This window comes from Lepus europaeus, chromosome 20 (assembly GCF_033115175.1).
Source record: "Lepus europaeus isolate LE1 chromosome 20, mLepTim1.pri, whole genome shotgun sequence".
NCBI lineage: Eukaryota > Metazoa > Chordata > Mammalia > Lagomorpha > Leporidae > Lepus > Lepus europaeus.
Genome location: NC_084846.1, coordinates 41,133,592 through 41,151,520, shown reverse-complemented (window position 1 = coordinate 41,151,520; position 17,929 = coordinate 41,133,592). Strand labels below are relative to the sequence as shown.

At 42.9% G+C, this 17,929-nt stretch overlaps 1 protein-coding gene and 1 pseudogene across 1 annotated transcript in view; one reads left to right on the top strand and one right to left on the bottom strand.

The window, feature by feature from the left end:
• The window catches only part of POU6F2 (POU class 6 homeobox 2), a 485,940-nt gene that overhangs the window by 209,999 nt on the left and 258,012 nt on the right, over positions 1–17,929 (bottom strand). The window lies entirely within an intron of this gene.
• On the top strand, positions 7,526–8,126 carry LOC133749907 (mitochondrial import inner membrane translocase subunit Tim23-like; annotated as a pseudogene).

The window sequence follows — 17,929 nt, the reverse complement described above, 5'->3', positions numbered from 1 at the left end:
AATGCAGCTTCTAGATAATCATCCAACTTTTGATAGAGTGATTACCAGGTAATGCTATCAAATAACAATCATGATTAAACAAGTTACATGAGCCCTCAGGCCCTGAAGCAATTTCTGTGAAGAATGAGTTTGTCCTTCAAATGACATAATAAGAAAAAAATTAGATGCAATTCACCAGAACGGTATGTTATACTGGGAGAAGGGTGATATGTTTACTCATTCCTAACAGTTACAAATGGCCTGCAATTAGCTTGCTTTCTCTTCAGCTTCCTGCCTCCTGTTTACCTTTCGCATTCTTCACCAGGTGAAATGAGAAAAGATGGTGACTTCCTGTCCACCTGGACCACTTTAAAAAATCACAAATCCTACCACCCCCATCCCACCCCACTGCATAGCAGCCCCCTGGTCTTTCGCGAACCATCTAAGGATACACAAAGCAACCAGAAAATAGTTTGTGCCGATTGATGACTTGTACACCAGGGATGTCAAAAAAGCTGCTAAACATAATTTGAGGCCAGCAAGAAGAGAGCAATTCACAATTGTGTTAGCACACTACAGGCTATCCTAAAATGATCTTCATGGAAAGAAAACACAGGAAAACTGTAAGCCAACTGATTTATTATCTACAGGGTCTAGGCATTAGATTCTTAAAAGGTGAAACTGAGGCTCCTGCCTGCTATCAAGAGAATAGAACGATGGGAAGTATAAGGAAAAGCTGATATGCGAAAATTGCTGGATAAGTTAGAGAATAAAGATATTGTGAAATTGCTAATTGTTTTCATCTACACCCAGTAACTGTGCTAAAAAAAAATAAGAGATCTGTCACTTGCAAATCTCTCAGAGTACAGTGCAGTAAAACTGCCTCTGAGTGATTTTTTCCTATTTTGAGAAAACAAATAGAAAAATAAAGGTATGTAATTATTGTTTCCATCGTGCGTTACAATCATAAGCAAATCATCTATGTGGTATCATCTGGAAGTTAATTCCACCACCCAGGGATATGAGAGCCGAGAATTTGTGAAGTTCTTACATATTCTTAGTTCAATTTATACTGCATTTTTTCTCTCCAGCAAATCTGGCATCGGTATGAAATGGGTGGAAACAGTAGTGGACCTAATAATTTAGTTTCAAATTTGTGGATATAAATAGTATTAAGCACTGATGCTTTCTTTGAAGAATTCTTTGTTGCCTTTCCATAAAAGTTATAGAGGTCTGAAAGCTTTGATATGCATGAAAACATATCTATGGGAAAGAATTAAAATAGAACAGGCGTGGGGGTGCAGCGCACATATAAATTTCTCATGGGCACCCTGCCTCATAGGCTCAAGAGCTTCAGGAGCGTGGATTCTCCCAGAGGAAATCATGATGCTGTATGTGATTTTTATTCAAATGCATAAATATTGCCTTTTTATTGTTGGTGTTTTTGACTTGGGGTTGCAGCTGAGTGCCCTAGTCTAAGCCCATTTCTCTCCCCATCGTAGTTTTGCTCTAAGTAGTCATCCTCCCAAAGCTAGCAAGGTCGCATGGAACATGAGCTCATGCCTTTCATATCCATTTGGGGCTGGCTTGTGGGCACATAATCTTGGGAAGAGATCATGTAGGTAGGTTAAAGGAGGTTGGGTTCAGTTTTTGTTACTGGATAGTACATAATGATTTTCAGACGAGCAACAGAAAACAACAGGATTTGGGCTCAGTAGTGCAGTAGATTGTCACTGCTTGAGATACCTTCATCCCTTATTGAATGCCTGGTTGAATCCTGACCCTTCTACTTCCAGTCCAACTTCCTGTTTATGTGCCTGGGAGGCAGAAGATGATGGCTCAAGTGTTTGAGCCACTGCTACTCATGTGGGAGAACTGGATAGAGTTCCTAGTTCCTGGCTTCAGCTTGGTCTAGCCTAACTGCTCTTGTGGGCACTTGGAAAGTAAACCAGCAGGTGGAAGAATTCTTTTTCTTTCTCTAAGTCTACCTTTCAAATAGATGAAAATAAAGTAAAATAAAACTTTTTTTTTTAAAAATGAAAACTATAGCAACTTAGAATTTCATGGTTTCTAGCATAGTAAATTATTTGATATTCCAACCAGGCTTTACAATGGCTAAATACTCTCTAGGTTTCTCAGAACTTCAGTTATTCCTGTCTCCTGAAACACAGGTTAGCTCCCAAAGTGGTCAGATGTTTGTTAGTCACAATGTAGAAGGGAGACAGTCTCAAGGTCTCTGCCCTTACTCTCGCTTGGGTACCCATGGTTCCCTTGTTATCCATGCTAAATTTCCCAAAATACAAATACATGTGGCCGGTGGGCCCAGCTTGGCTTCTCCTTCACTTGATGGGAGCTTCTCATAGGAGAGCAGGGAAACTATCAGATGTTTATTGGCCACAATAATAGACTCTCATGCAGTGAACTCATTGGCTATTTGCTCTGTAACAAATTACCACACACTTTGCAACATATACACACATTCCTTCTCCTACTTCCTGCAAGTCAAACTTCCAGTCTTCTTGGATGCTCCAAGCACAAACCCATTTCTGTATCTTTTCCTGCTGCTAGCTGCCCACATTCCTTAGCTCATGGCCTCCTGCCTCCTTCCTCAATACCAGCCATGGCTGCTTAAGGCTTTCTCACTGCATCACTTGGAATTGCTTCCACCATCACTTGCCTTTCTTTAACTTGGACTTCTTCCTCTCTCTTCTGCTTTTAAGGACCATAGTGATCGCATTGGATCCAAATAATCCTGGAAAATCTCCCTATTTTAAAGTTAGCAGATTAGCATCTTCATTCCACTTGAAACCATAATGTGCCTTTTCCTATAACAATGTATTCATAGGATATGGACCTCTTTGGAGCAAAGAGCTGGACATGAAATATGTTCTACTCTGATCTTCCTAATGCATTCCCTTGCTCTTAAAGATTAGTAACTTCTCTCTTTTCCTTTAGCTTATGACATGTGATACCAATATCCAGGTTTTCTCTCTCTCACTCAGTGGCCTTAGAGCATGTTGTTCTTTAGCTTCCATCAGATTCCAGGCCTCTTATACCAAGTATAGTCATGCATTCCTTACCTACTTGCATCCATTCTGAGAAATGCATTCTTAAGCAATTTCATCATTGTGCAAACATACCAAAGTATACATACGCAAGCTAAAATGGCCATGACAGCATTGAATAACTTAATCTTGTGGGGCCACTGTCACATAAATGGTCCATCATTGGCCAAAACATTATTATGCGGTACATTACTGTGTATATTGAAGACCTACTGTGTGCAAGGCCGGGTATTGTATGAAGAAGTAGCTAAGCACATTGAGCATTCCATATACAGAGTCACTCCAGGTCTCCCACACTAGTGGCAGGGACCCAACTATTTGAGCCATCACATCCTGATAGCAAGGGCACATTAGCTAGAAGCTGAGATTGGGAGCTGGGGCTTGAACCCAGGCACTCTGCCATGGGAAGTCAGGGTCTCAACTACACTAGACTCTCATGCCAAATGCCCACCCTTCCAAGGACTTTTAATTTTGTTCTTGTATGGAGTAATCTATTCATTCAGCAAACATGAGCTATTGGCTGAAAGGCAGAAAGATGTCATTGCTCTCCTGAAGGAGCTCACAGCCTGAAGTTGGAGAAAGAGATGCTGTTGCTCAAGGGGCTGGAAGAGACAGAGCTGCGAACAGAAACTTCCTTAAATGAAGTCATCCAGGATCTCCCTTCAGCTTGGACAGCCAGGCCCGAGTCTCTGCTTGCCTTGGTCTGCTACAGTCACTTCTGCAGTTAGATAGGTAACCAACTAATGATGATTTATTTGCCAGTTGCTTAATCCCAACCAGGCATTTAGCAGATTTAATTTTTTTAAAAAACTTAAAACATTTACACTTCCCCAAGCAGTTCACATTCTTCTCCATTTCCCAAAAATATTAAAACTGGAGTCATTTAGTATTAATTCCCCAGACATTTAGTGACCCATCAAGTAAGTGCCCGATTCTTCACTCAGTACCAGACACACAATGATGGAAAGGGATGCTGCTTTGTCCTGCATCACAGGATGAGCATAAAGTGTTCTCTTTCCATGCGGCATGTGCAGGCATTTAGGAGAGCATATTCTCAGCTAGCCCGTGAAGGGAAACTTCAGTGATTTAGCTTTCCCAGTTTGGATCTCTCAGAACTTTAATAGCTGTTGCTTTCTGAGTCCCAGTATATGGCACTCAGTGAAAATAATAAAAGTAAATGCTTATCATTAAGTGAGAAGGTCACTCGTGAGAAACAATTTTTAAAAGTTGTGATCGTTTGCTTTAAACCAAAATTTCATTTTAAGAGTGTTTCACACTAGCTCTTCATATACTTAATTATACCTCAAAGGGCATAGTTATACTGTTAAAGTAATGTAGACTCATTGTAAATAAACAATACTATTTGCATTCTCTGTAGATTAGCATTGGGCTGCAAAATGACCTGATGGATTGGGTAGAATTTCAAGATGTTAAGACAATTTGTGTCGAGAATTCATGCAGCTGCTGGGGCCCTGAATCAGACCCACTTTTTCCCAGAAGTCTCCCAGGTATTCCCTTCCCAATTAATTCTCTCTTAGAAGAGATACAAGAGATCTTCAAAACATCACGGAAAATGCATGTTGTGGAAAAACTATGCACACATTTCAAAGGTTTTGCACTGCGATAATCTTGTCTTTTAATTCCTTCTCATTAACCTTTTGCAGAATGCGCATACGTGTTGTGCCTCTACCGACTGAGCATTTCTGTCTGCAATTGGAAATCAGGAGCTGAGCAACCATCAGCAATGGGCGCTGAGGCTGCAGCGGCAGTAAGAGGCCAGACTGAAGGGGACACCACAGCCGCGGAAGCCCAGGGGCTGGAGCTCTCCTGATGAATCAGACCCCTACCCTTTGATAAGGGAGGGGAAGGGGCAGAGGCTGGGACGCTGTAATAGAGACTGCGCAGGGCACATTGGGGTCTGCATGAGTTCAGATGGTTTCTTCCTGTTGGTTCCCTGAGACCCACTGTCTTGTAGTGTCCTTCGAGACTTGGGGTGTCCTTTTTAGTATTTATGATGGACACCCCCTTACCTAAAGCAACATGAATGGGTCTCTGCTTCTCACACTAACTGGAAGATGGGCTCATTCAAGCTGATTCATTTTATAAACAGAAAGAAGCAAGTCTTATTGTCATTGGCTTCCAAATTATTTAGTCTTCCATCTCTTTGCAGAGGTGTACTAGATGCAAGGGGCTGTGCTGGGGTTACCAGACTGGAAAAGAGTAAGCCACTGCCTGCCTGGTGCTGTCCATCCTGGGGTGTTGGCTGGGAGATTGCACGGAGCGAGGAACTACTACTCAAAGTAGTGCAGTGACAGAGGGGAGTCGAGGCCGACAGACACTTTCCTGGATGATTTTCTATTGGCTCAGAAGCACGTCCTTTCAGACGGGTTCAGAGCCCTTCTCTGTAGTTTATCACATACATGGAGATGGGTCTGGATAAAAAGAGGCAGAATGTAGATAATGAGTAAGCTCTAAGAGAAAAAAATAATGATTCCGTCATTGTAAGGGAGAAGCATACTAGATAACAAACAGTTAAATAACTTCAGCATAAGTGTAGAAGAGAAAGGAAATAGAAGTCTCTGCCATGCTCCCTTTTCCGTGCTTGCTCTAGGCATCTCTGGGCCTCGTCCCGTCCTCCTCTGTGCCTCCCTCTCCCTGTTCCGCCACTTGGTGTGGTCCTGGGGTCCCCGGCTTCTCAATACCGTGACCTACATTTCAAGCTTCTCATTCAGGTGATGGGTGGTGGTGATCAGCTGTTGTTCTGGGATTGGTAGCAATTCTGTAATTTCATTCCCTCATTAGATGCTGTGTGCTTATTTATTAAAGCTGCACACTGCCCAAAGGCAATGTACAAAAAATAGAAATACCAAAATTAAATAAAGGCTATTATTGCTGTTATTTTATAGAGCTTGTCTATCACAAGCCACTGTGTACATTTATAGGATAGAGGCTCTATTAACCAGGTGCTCCCCAGTAACTCCATTAGAAAACTTTGTACCTGCTTCCTGCCTCTGTCAGTACACAGATCCTCTTTACCTGGGGCAGTTGCATGCAGCAAAGGCAGCAACAGATACATCTTGTGTCTGCTAGTGAATTCTCCAGCCTCCAAAACACCCTTCCAAATAGCTCCCTGGAGCCCTTCTGCTGGGCTCCGACATCCTGGAGCATCATCTCAGGGATCTACGTGGTCCTGTATGTTGGATGGGATGCTCACAGAATGCCAATTCTGCACAGTGTCTCAGGAGCTGGGATACCTGCTGGGACCACCCCAGGCACTGCCCTCCTGGACCTAACCTCCCACAGGGGAGGCAGAACATGAATAAATGCTCAGGCAAATATGATGGGTCTTCCAGAAGTTCATGGAAATTCAGATTACACAGAAAACTATGCATGGATTTCAAGAAATGTTGTATAACACTTTTTAAAATAATTTGTATTAATATAAAGAGAACAGATTTCATGTATTTCATAGACAGAATTCTAAGAATATAACTATATTTCCTTCCCTCTCTCTCCCCTTAATCCTCCTCCTTTCTTCCTTTCTTTTTCCCCTTTAATTTTTGCAATAACATAATTTAATTTACTTTATAATTACAAGCTTCATGCACCACTAACCATAATGTTCAACAACTAAAAGTAGACCACTGTTCCTATAGACAAGAGCCAAAAACAATAATCAAATTGTAAGATGTCAGTTTCATTCATATACTTTTTTTGCATTCTGTTGTAACTACCACATATCAGAGAAAACATGATATTTGGCTGTTTGTACACCTATCTTTTAATTCCATTTTCTGCAAACTTTCTAAAGTACCCTCATGTATGGCCCATCACATGGTGTTAAGGACAGTGGCTAAAAATAAAGCAGGGAAAAGGAAAAGGTGTGCCGGGGAGTCTTGAGAATCTAGGGGTGCAACTTTCTGCACAGTGGCTCAAGACGCTGTGCCTGAAAAGTGCCCTCAGCAGAGCCCTGGAGGGGAGAGCAGAGCCCTGTGGCCATCTGAGGGAACAGCAGCCATTGTGAAGGAAGATCAAGCACAAAGACTCTGCACGTGCATGGATAAAGGCAGAGGCTGTCTGCAGCTCCAAAAACAAGTGTACAGCCTCTGCAAACAGGGAGCTCATTTGTAATGATACAGGGATCATTTCCATGGGGTAACAAAACTGTGTGGACCATGGAACATGGTTTGGGTTAATGCTTTTCATTGCAAACTGGCAAAGACCCCTCTATTTCAAAGCTGGCAGCCATGTGGATTTTTTTCAGTATTTACCCTCAAGCCAGGGTCAGTTTTGCCACCCAGCTCAGCCTGCAGGGACAAGGCTCCCCCAAACCTCAGATTTTCATCTATAAAGTAAAGAGAATGTCAGAAAGACAACTCTAAAGAGCAAAACACAATGGTATCGCGGTCTTCCCGCGGTGACCCAGAAGCCTCCAGTCCATGGGAGCCGTGGGAAGCAGACGAGCAGGTTGCTGTGAAAACATGGAAGGTGGCAGAGGAAGCAGCAACAAAACCACAGGGCCCTCGGCCAGCTTTTTCAGAGCTGCTGGAGGTTACTTGCACATGGACTTGGCCCGCATCCTACTAACTGCTATGAGCCCTCTCCTTATCTAAATGTGGATCCATAGTATCTCTAGCAGGATATGGATGAGTTTATTTTACCAACTGGAACTAATAAAACCCAGGGCAGGTTTGAACTGGCCTTTACCATTGGGGGTGTTGCATGGCAAGGTCCACATTTCGGGGAGTGAGCAATCTTCAGCTACGATTGAAGGAAACCCAGAACATGGCCTGGTCCAGACCAAGAAACATAGAGATTTTGAATATGGTGATTAGGCAAGGGGCCCTTTGGGCTAATACTCTAGGATGCTCCATAGTGCATTTGGTGTCACCACTGAGAAAACATGAAGGGCAGAAGATGACTGAACACAGTAACAGCCAGAAGCATGACAGGCATTTGTTTTAATGCACAGGTGATCTTCGAGGGGCAGCACAAGGTGGTCCGGCAGGACTAACTCTTCCCGGGCTCTGTGCACTGTATAATAACTGGGAGCACAGGAAAAACTCCTTGCTCCAGCAGTAGGTCTGAAGATGTTGCCATCTCATGAAAGGAAGACACCTCCCCAGTCATCCAGATCAGTTTTTGGGTCAGTCTAGAGTTGTTCTGTCTTATACCTACAATTATTTTTGAAAAATTGGGAATTCCGATTTAGTGCGATTACGATCATGGATGGTTGACTACGACTGATGCTCCTTCTTGCCCTTAGTGAGTTGAAGCCAAAACCTTTTGGTGGGGCTCTAAGTAATGTGGTTCTCTTCTCCTATGGGGAAGATCTTGCACCAACTCTCTCTTCTACTCCCTCAAGTGGAAAGCCACTTATTCCCACAATTTAGGTCCTGCTTGCTATAGCACTCTATCACCAAGTTTGTTCACTTAACGATCTGAAACTCTAATGATGCCCTGTATTCCAAATAACAAGTGTGGAAACATAACAAAAAGATCAAAACACATAGCACTTGTAAATACCTAGTTCTCTGCCTTGTACATAAACAAGTCTTCCCTCTTCTCCACCTCTGCCTCCTCCTTCCTCATTCCCTCCTTCTCTCTCTTACACACACACACACACACATACACACATTATCAGTTAACTTTTTTTCCTACAACAAAATACTTGACATAAGCTACTCAGGGAGAAAGGTGATTTATTTTGGCTCATGGGTTTGAAAGTTCACAATGGGGCGGGCCCCACTGGTTCAGCTGTCTGGTGAGGCCTATGCAGAGGGGAAACCACACGGTGAGCCAGCAAGCAGAGAGGGGCGCATGGCCCAAGTAGAATTTTATAACCAGACCTCTTAGGAGAACTACCTTCAAGTGAACTACCCCCAGTGACTTCCCCATGGGCACCTCCTAACCACCATCATTGGATCAAGTCTCTACCTTCCTAGAGCCATTAATTTTGGAGATAAAACATCTGTATGAGGTTCGGAGCCAAATCTTATTCAGACCATAGCATATGCATGTGCACACACACACACATCATGTCTGGGATCAGAAGCAGCTCTGGGAGGCTGCCTTGGCTGCACCTAACAATGATGTCAATTCCTAAATACACACATGAGCTAGCAAAGTTCCAGGGCTGCTCAGAATTCCTGGTGTGTGTGTGTGTGTGTGTGTGTGAGTGAGAGAGAGAGAGAGAGAGAGAGAGAGAGAGAGAGAGAGAGAGAGAGAGAGATGATGATGATGATGATGATGATGATGATGATGATGATGCCTGGGGAGACTATAAAGCTTAGGGATCTAAACTTCGCTGTGGATCTATAGGATTATCCCAACCTCCTCAGGGTCCTCTTTGGCTCAGTCAGAACTGTACCCACATTCAGAATGAGGAAGAAGTATTTGTCCCAGCCACAAGAAACTGCTCAGGAGCTTGAGAGACACACTCTGGCTGTCAGGTCCTTTACTGTCCTTCCCCGTTATGAGCTGATCTTTCCACGGAGACTTGAGGAGAATGAGAGAAATGACAAGAACACACTCAGAAGGATGTAGAGCTGGCCGTCACACTGCAGATAAGCCATTGAGGGGACAGGAGCAATTTTTAGACACAAAGATGGATTAGAAGCACCAGGCACTGAGGTGAATGCTGCAGAATCTGCTACCAGCATTTTTATGTCTTAGTGTCTCCTTATTTTTGTCCCCTGGTTATAATTAAACTTCCGCGTGGCAGTAGGGGAGGGGGCAGTGACGAATGGAGGGAAAGAACTAAAAATAGGAGCGAAAACGAAGAGGCAGTCTTCCCCCAACACCCCTCACCCCGTGCTGGTTGCCTGGCCAGAAGAGTCTGGTTTCTTAGTGTATGAGAGGACCCTTGTCTCTGGGCAACAGTCCCCAGAAACCCAGAGTAGAGACTGCATTTACTGCATGAGCAGATGAATCTTAAAAACATAAACTCGGGGCCGGCGCTGTGGCAGAGCAGGTAAAGCCGCTGCCTGCAGTGCCGGCATCCCATATGGGTACCGGTTCGAGTCCCAGCTGCTCCACTTCCGATCCAGCTCTCTGTTATGCCCTGGGAAAGAAGTGGAGGATGGCCCAAGTCTTTGGGCCCCTGCACCCGCGTGGGAGACCTGCAAGAAGCTTCTGGCTCCTGGCTTCAGATTGGCACAGCTTCAACTGTTGCGGCCAATTGGGGAGTGAACCAGCAGATGGAAGACCCCCTCCCCCCCGCCTCGCCTCTCCTTCTCTCTCTCTCTGCTTCTCCTTCTCTCTGTGTGTGACTTTGCCTTTCAAATAAATAAATAAATCTTTAAAAAAAAGCATAAGCTCGGCTGGGCTAGGGAGTCCACTTCCTACTTTTATATCTTCTTACTTAACACTAAACACTCCTACAGCCCCATTCTGCCCAACTGGTATTTAAGCTTCTTTTAATGGTAGTAGGCCAGCAAATAAAGCATCCACAAGAAAGTTCATTGCATTTTCTCTGCAGCTTTTTAGTTTCCTACAAAGAACAAACAAATGCGGCCATCCTCCTTCCCTCTCCAGCCTGGAGCCTTAGCTCTCCTCTGAGCTAGCCACACAAGTGCCATTTTGCTCATTCTCCTTGGCCAAAACTCATTTCAGAGAACACTGCTCGCTATAATAACTTTGGTTTTAAGTAGAAATATCTCCTTTGATGCCATCAACTGGAAATAAAAAGAATAATTTCCGAAACTCTTTTCAAACAATGAGCAGCACTAAAGAAGCTGGTCACAGAAAGCAGATAGCCTCCTCCGGACAGGGGAAACACTAAAGAAATTAAAAGTGATAGAGTTGGGGCCAGTGCTGTGGCGCAGCAGGTTAAAGCCCTGGCCTGAAGCACCACCATCCCATATGGGCGCCAGTTCTAGTCCTGGCTGCTCCTCTTCCAATCCAGCTCTCTGCTATGGCCTGGGAAAGCAGCAGACGATGGCCCAAGTGCTTGGGCTCCTGTACCCACATGGGAGACCCAGAAGAAGTTCCTGGCTCCTGGCTTTGGATCAGCTCATCCCCAGCCGTTGCGGCCATCTGGGGGAGTGAACCAGTGGATGGAAGACATCTCTCTGTCTCTACCTCTCTCTGTAGCTCTATCTTTCAAATAAATAAAATAAATCTTTAAAAAATGATAGAGTCCCTTTCTCCTTTCTGAGCCACAGAGAGATTCCAGGTGAGAGCAGTGCCTCCTCTCTTTAAACAGAAATCACGCTTAGATGTACACAAACTAATGTCTATGTGTGAAGTTTAGATCTTTCATTAGATGCTGCAAAAGTTGGAAGTGCTTTATTCTGGGTTTTAACACCTCTCTTCTTCCAGGTTAGCAAGTTTCAAGGTGAATGTTATTATTGTTATTCCGAATGGTTAAACAAATGGAAAAAGTGAATGGATTTGCAATTATTCATTAAAGCAAGCCACTGCTTGGCACCAAGATTTTTATTTAAAAGAAAATCGTAATCAGATTCTCCCTCTGGTCAACTCCATGCGGCCAAGAGGGACAGTTTTTTTAAGTAGATAATTTTCCCCCTAGGCCAATTCAACTTAATCTTGAAAATTCCTCATATCATGATATAAATTAATTACATGAAATAGCCAAAGTTAATGTGACTGAACAGAGATGCTGTGACTGAGCAATTATGCCACCTGGGATTAAGGTGGGATCAGACCCGTAGGGTAGGATTATACCCCCCCTTTCATTTCCACTGGAAAAATCTCATAACAGAATGATTGCACTTCAAGCAGAACATTTTCTATAATAAAGAGATGTGATAAAGAACTATTAATGAATAAAGAGATCTCAAACAGGGCCAAAGTAGGTTAAATGGAGTGTGGCTATTAAGGCAGGTTGGTTTTTCTTGTACCTGTGTATCAATGAGCCACATCTTTAGATAAAGCTTTCTCAGCAGGATCCCAGATCTTATCAAATGTTGTTACACAGTTCAGTCTCCAGGGCTGCCACAAAAGAAATGACATCAACAAGCGGACACAAGCAAAACAACATGGAGAAGGCCAGAAGCGAGGGCAGTGTAGAGAGAGGCTTGGGTGGGCTGCAGTTACCATCACGGTGATTATTTTCCATAAAGCTGAGTTTTACCTGGAGTAGGTAGAAATAAGACGTGTGTGTGCATGCATGTGTGTGTGTGTGTGTGTGTATGGTGGGGGTTTTCTGCAAACCGAGTGTGAAAACACAGAAGAGAAGTAGAAAATAAAATTGCACACAGGCTGCCAAGATGGAGATGATATTTGTTTTCCCTGGCCCTGGCGAGGCGGCATTCTCTCGATCCAGCTTTTGTCCTTCAGAGCTGCGAGAGCCCACGCTTTAATGCCTGCAGGTTGACCATGCATTGTTATTATACAGTCTTCATGTTCACATCATGTGTCATCTGACCAAAGGAGAGTCTACAAAGTGAAAGGCTCATGCAAAATTTATGCTTATATGGCTGTTTCAGTCAGTGGAAAAATCAATACTGCAGGCTTGATGCACAGAAATGACTGAGTACTCTCTGACTGACACTAAAAGCACCCAGAGATTGAGAGCTGCATTTGCTGTTCAAGGAATCGAGTGTATTAGAGCTCTTGTAATAGTCTGCTCACCTTATATTAGCCTTTCCTTGGGATTATTTTTTGATAACAATTATGATTGTGGGGTTTAAGGCAATTACACTATTACAAAGAAAAAGCTCCTGTAAAGCTGTCATATATTTCACACCGCAACTGCCTTCCAATTATTTTGCTACAATGCACTTTAGAAGCAAAATGTCCTAACTGATATATATTAGTCCTTTATGTTTTATAAATAAAAATCAAAGCCATAATGTAATCCTTCAAAAGGAGCTTCTCAGTTTCCCCAGACCTGGCTTTCGAAAGAGCAGACATACAGTCGGTTCCATACGTTTTGCAAGAGACGCGTTACAGCATTTGTGGTTGTGTGGGAAGAGCTCACATTCCAGGGGTGCTGCAGAAGACGGGAGAGAGGTCGGGCTCTGGAGTCGGGTTTAAAATGTTAACAGCATCTGTTAAATGGAAGTTTAGGGAGGCTTACAAGTTGGCATTTAATGATGAAGAAAAAAAAAAACAATCCTTGAAATTAATTCAGTGAGAAAGGAATTCAAAGACATGTTGTGACAGCACATTAAATAGTCAGCAACAACAGAGATGAAATTTCTTCTTATTCTTCAAACCCTGCTGCAGTGAAGGTTTTGTGAGCTCTCTTGGGGCCCAGATGTCAGAGTAGTAGGTGGCTGGGTGGAATACCGAGACCAGCATGGAGAACAAATACACACTAGGTAGAAAAGAAAATTCATGGGCTATAATAGGTCATCCTAAGAGGGAACTTGAGGTTAAAACATGGCATGAGATAGCTCCTTGGTGAGAGACACTGAAAAGGGTACTTCTGCGTCATCCCTGGGGAAGATGGGGGTTCTATTTTTTTTTTTTAAAGATTTTATTTATTTATTTGAGAAGTGGAGTCACAGACAGAGGGAGAGACAAAGAGAAAGGTCTTCTATCTGCTGGTTCACTCCCCAAATGGCCGCAATGGCCAGAACTGTGCCAATTTGATGCCAGGAGCCAGGAGCTTCTTCTGGGTCTCCCATGAGGGTGCAGGGGCCCAAGCATTTGGGCCATCATCTGTTAGGCCATAGCAGAGAGTTGGATCAGAAGAGGAGCAGCCAGGACTAGAACTGGTACTCATACGGGTTGCTGGTGCCGCAGGCAGAGGATTAACCTATTTTGCCACAGCCTCGGCCCCAAGGAGATTTCTATTGTTTTCAGCTCTGAAAACCATTCATCCAGCTCCGTGGGGATGGGAGACCTCCTGTATGCCAACTAACAGTGCTTCATCTGTCCCCACCACCCATGTGACACTTAACTACACTGACACAACCAAGGCAAGTGAGTTCAGGCTTTAAACTAATGATTCGAAGGTTGTTCTGTGTTCCAAAAGTAAACAACAGAGCAACCCCAAACAGCTGGGAGTACTCAATGATTATTCTGCTAAGGGCTGAAATGAGGACATAGCATGTACTGTGGCTGAATTCCACAGCGATTATCCACCAAAGAATTTTATCCATATATCCATTTTCCAAAAACACTTTGAAATATGCTTGTGCTATTTTAGCGACTTTGCTGTTGTTGAGGCTTAGTCTGAAAGTGAGGTCATTGGCCAGAAATACTATATGAACCTCATATCCTGTTAAGCTTCTTTCTGGCACTTGAAATGTCAACAATATCTCTTACTAGGCCAATATGTCCATGTATCCCAGAGTGGTAATGCCGCTGTGTTGTTCATTTCTCCTAGAAAAGGAAACAGTTAGTGTGATCCCTATCAAAATCAAGCACTAAATCTTTAATATTGAGTGTATTCTGGGGGCTGGCATTGTAGTGCAGCAGGTTAAGCCTCCACCTGCCATGCTGGTATCCCGTATGGGCACCAGTTCAAGTCCCATGTGCTCCACTTTGAATGCAACCCCCTGCTAATGTGTCTGCGGAAGCAGAAGATGGCCCAAGTATCTGGGTCCCTGCCTCCCATGTGGGACACCTGGATGGAGTCCCCATCTCCTGGCTTCAGCCTGGCCCAGCCCTGGCCATTTGGGAAATGAACTAGCAGATGAAAGATCTCTCTCTCTCTCCCCTCCTGTAATTCTTTAAAATAAATAAATCTCTAAAAATATTTTGAGGCTTCTACATGGGATATATACTAAAGACTTAAATGAGCCTTATAATTTCTTAGGAAAAGGATCCATCCCAGATGGTCAAGAAAGTCTTAATCCTTACCCAGAAATTTTTGCAGTGGAAAATAAGATTGTAAAGGTGCTCAGAAAACAGCAGAACCTTCCAGGTTCTTACAGTGACCCCACCTACTAGCTTCTCTGGAGCCTTTTGTTACAGGTGATCATTAACTTGAAGTTTGTGACCACTTGATTTTGGTTAAAAACAAATGCCAGCCTGCGGAAGTGGGTGGTTTCTGGAATTCCTTCATAGTCTCTTATAAAAGCAAGGTTGCTCATTAAATAGGTGTTTATGTATAACTGGTGCAAAAATGAACAGGCAAATGCCTCTATGACTATATTAAAGTGGAAATAGCATTGGGTTTGAGGTTGGAGTCTTCGATCTGAATCCTTCCTTGTCATTTATTAACAGTGTGACACCCACAAAACTTGAGCCACTGTCTTTTCATCTGTGGAGTGGAAATCATCTCTAGCCAACATTGATTATGAATTAAATGATAACATGCTTTAAGCCAGCACTTATCACAGAGCTTGGACTACAGAAAGCACTATAGACATGCTTGTTCCTTAATTAAAGTGATTACAGGCTAAAAATGTTATTGTGGATTTGGGATGAGTTGGAATGTGTCCCAAGGCTAAGCAGAGATGACTTCCAATCTCTGTGTTCTTGGCTAGAAATGTCCACGTCACAATTGGCTAAGGAAATACAGAGTGAAAAATATGGTCCTGATTCATGAGATTCTTAGGGTCTCAGCTTACTACTTCTATTACTACGGGTAATAACCACATCAGTGAAGGAGATGTTGATGGTACCTGATATTTATTTTAGATCACTTATAGGAATTAGCTCATTCTCAGTCATCTCATCAATCTTGTGAGATAGGCTATTTTGTCATCCCAATTTTACATGAGAGAACCAAAGCTCAGACAGGTTAAGTAACTTTCCCAAGGTCGAATGAGTGGGGCTGGAGTCGACATCCAATACCAGGCAGCCTGGCTGAACCACTCCATCATGCCACCTTCCATTAATGTTCCTGCAATGTGACTTTCAGGACAGGGTCAACCTAAACCATCTCAATCTACATTGTGTCCCATTTATTTTTTCTATCCTGACATGGGATTTTCCCCCTTTGTAGTACTTATTACAATTTTCAATTATGTGCCATCTGTGTGTATTTGTCCATTTTTCACTGCTATAAGGAAATACCTGAGACAGGCTAACTTTATAAAGAAGCAAGGCTTATTTAATGTGCAACTATGGAGGCTAGGAGGCCATACCACATGGCACAGGCTCTTGTAAGGGCCTCATGGCAAATGGCAAAGGTGCATGGGGGAAGAAGGGATAACATATAGATACAGGAAGCCAGACAGCTGGGTGGGGCCAGGCGTAGTTTTGTAACAAAACTGTCACAAGAACTAACCAGAGTTCCACGAAAAATACCTTAATCTTTTCTGAGGGCAACACCCCCAAATTGACCTAAGGACCTCCTAGGAGGCCCCACCTCTTAATGGTTCCACTGGCTCCCACACTGGGGACCAAGACCCCAAAATAGAAACTTTTGGGGAAGACAAACTATATCCACACCATATCACTCTGTGTGTTTTTGACCAAATGACTGCCCTCCAAGTAGAATGTCCCCTCAGAAATCAGGCCCTTTTTGGTCTCATACTCTGGTCTCAGTTCCTATCACCATGCCTGGAACACAGGAGGGGCTCCAGTCATATTTGCTGATGGAACACAAGCATGATTTCGTTGATCCTATTTCTGGAAGGTGACCAACATTAATCCCATGGGATAATTTTAAAGGGTGTCAATAGGGGACAGAACAGCCTTGGGTCTTGTTTTCATCAGATTAAAGTATTGTTTCTTTCTTTCTCTCTCTTAGCAGTTTTCATAAAACTCACTTAAATGCAGATCTCTGAAATAGTCGGGGTGGGGGATGAAAGAAACTAAATCTTTAATAATATTTCTGTTTCTCCAATATACCTATTTCGTTTTTTTCTTTTTTTAAAAGTTCTTATTTATTGAATGCATTTTTTCATAGATACAACTTTAGGAACACAGTGGTTCTTTCCTCCATACCCACCTGCCCCGTCCCCAACTCCCATCCCACCTCCCTCTCCCTCTCCCATCTCCTTCTTCATTATGGTTCATTTTTAGTTTGACTTTATATACAGAGGACCAACGCCATGCTAAGCATAGACTCCAACAGTTTGCACCCATGCACACACAACCTAATATACCTATTTCTTATCTCAAAATGCTATCTGAATTTTGTGCTTGAAACATGTTTGTAGGAAAAAATTGGAAAGAGTGGTGAAGACAGCAACAAAAGGCAGCAGAGCCATGATCTGGTTGGTCAAATTATTTGGTTCTGTTTCAACTTTCTAAGGGCTGTTTTCTTCTCCATGGTTTCCTTCTATTGAACACTTAGCTGGAATTTTGCATAGTGTGGTGTGTCCTATGGGAAACAACCATGGTTTTTACTGGGGATGATGTGATTTCCTGCCACAAACCAAGATCCTCTTAGGTGAAAAGAGATCTGCATTAGTGTTCAACTCTAATCAAGCATGTAGGACTAAGAGACTGCCCACTAAATGAAAGGATACGTCAGGTACAGCAGTTTCTTGCTATTAGGTTTAAGAGGAAGGTGAACAATTAATTAAAAACAAATCATAAGGAAAGATTCTCCTTTAAAGGTGGTAGCTATTACACTGAGACAAATTCTTGGGCTAATAGCTTGGCTTATATTTTCCCATCAAGTGTAAATCATAAACAGAGACCTGATGACTTGGTGGGAAAATGGAGGTATAGATAATCACACACCATTTGCACTTTTCAGAATTCAGAACTAGAGGAGAATTTATCAGTCTTTATGAAAACTCTACTTGGGTCAAATTTCCTTAAACTGCTCATTTTTGAATTCATTTTGACATTATCATCAACTAAATATCGTAAAGCATGGAAACATGTTTTCCTCAAGCAGGTTTAATCTTTAAAGGTATTTATTTCTGTGATTTACAGAACTAAAGCTGACTTTAGCCTTGCTTGATGGTAACTCACTCATCAAATTCTTAACTTTGGTAATTCATGTTCTAAGACCCACACTACTTCTATGAAATACTACAAGGTCATAGAATTTGGACATTCTC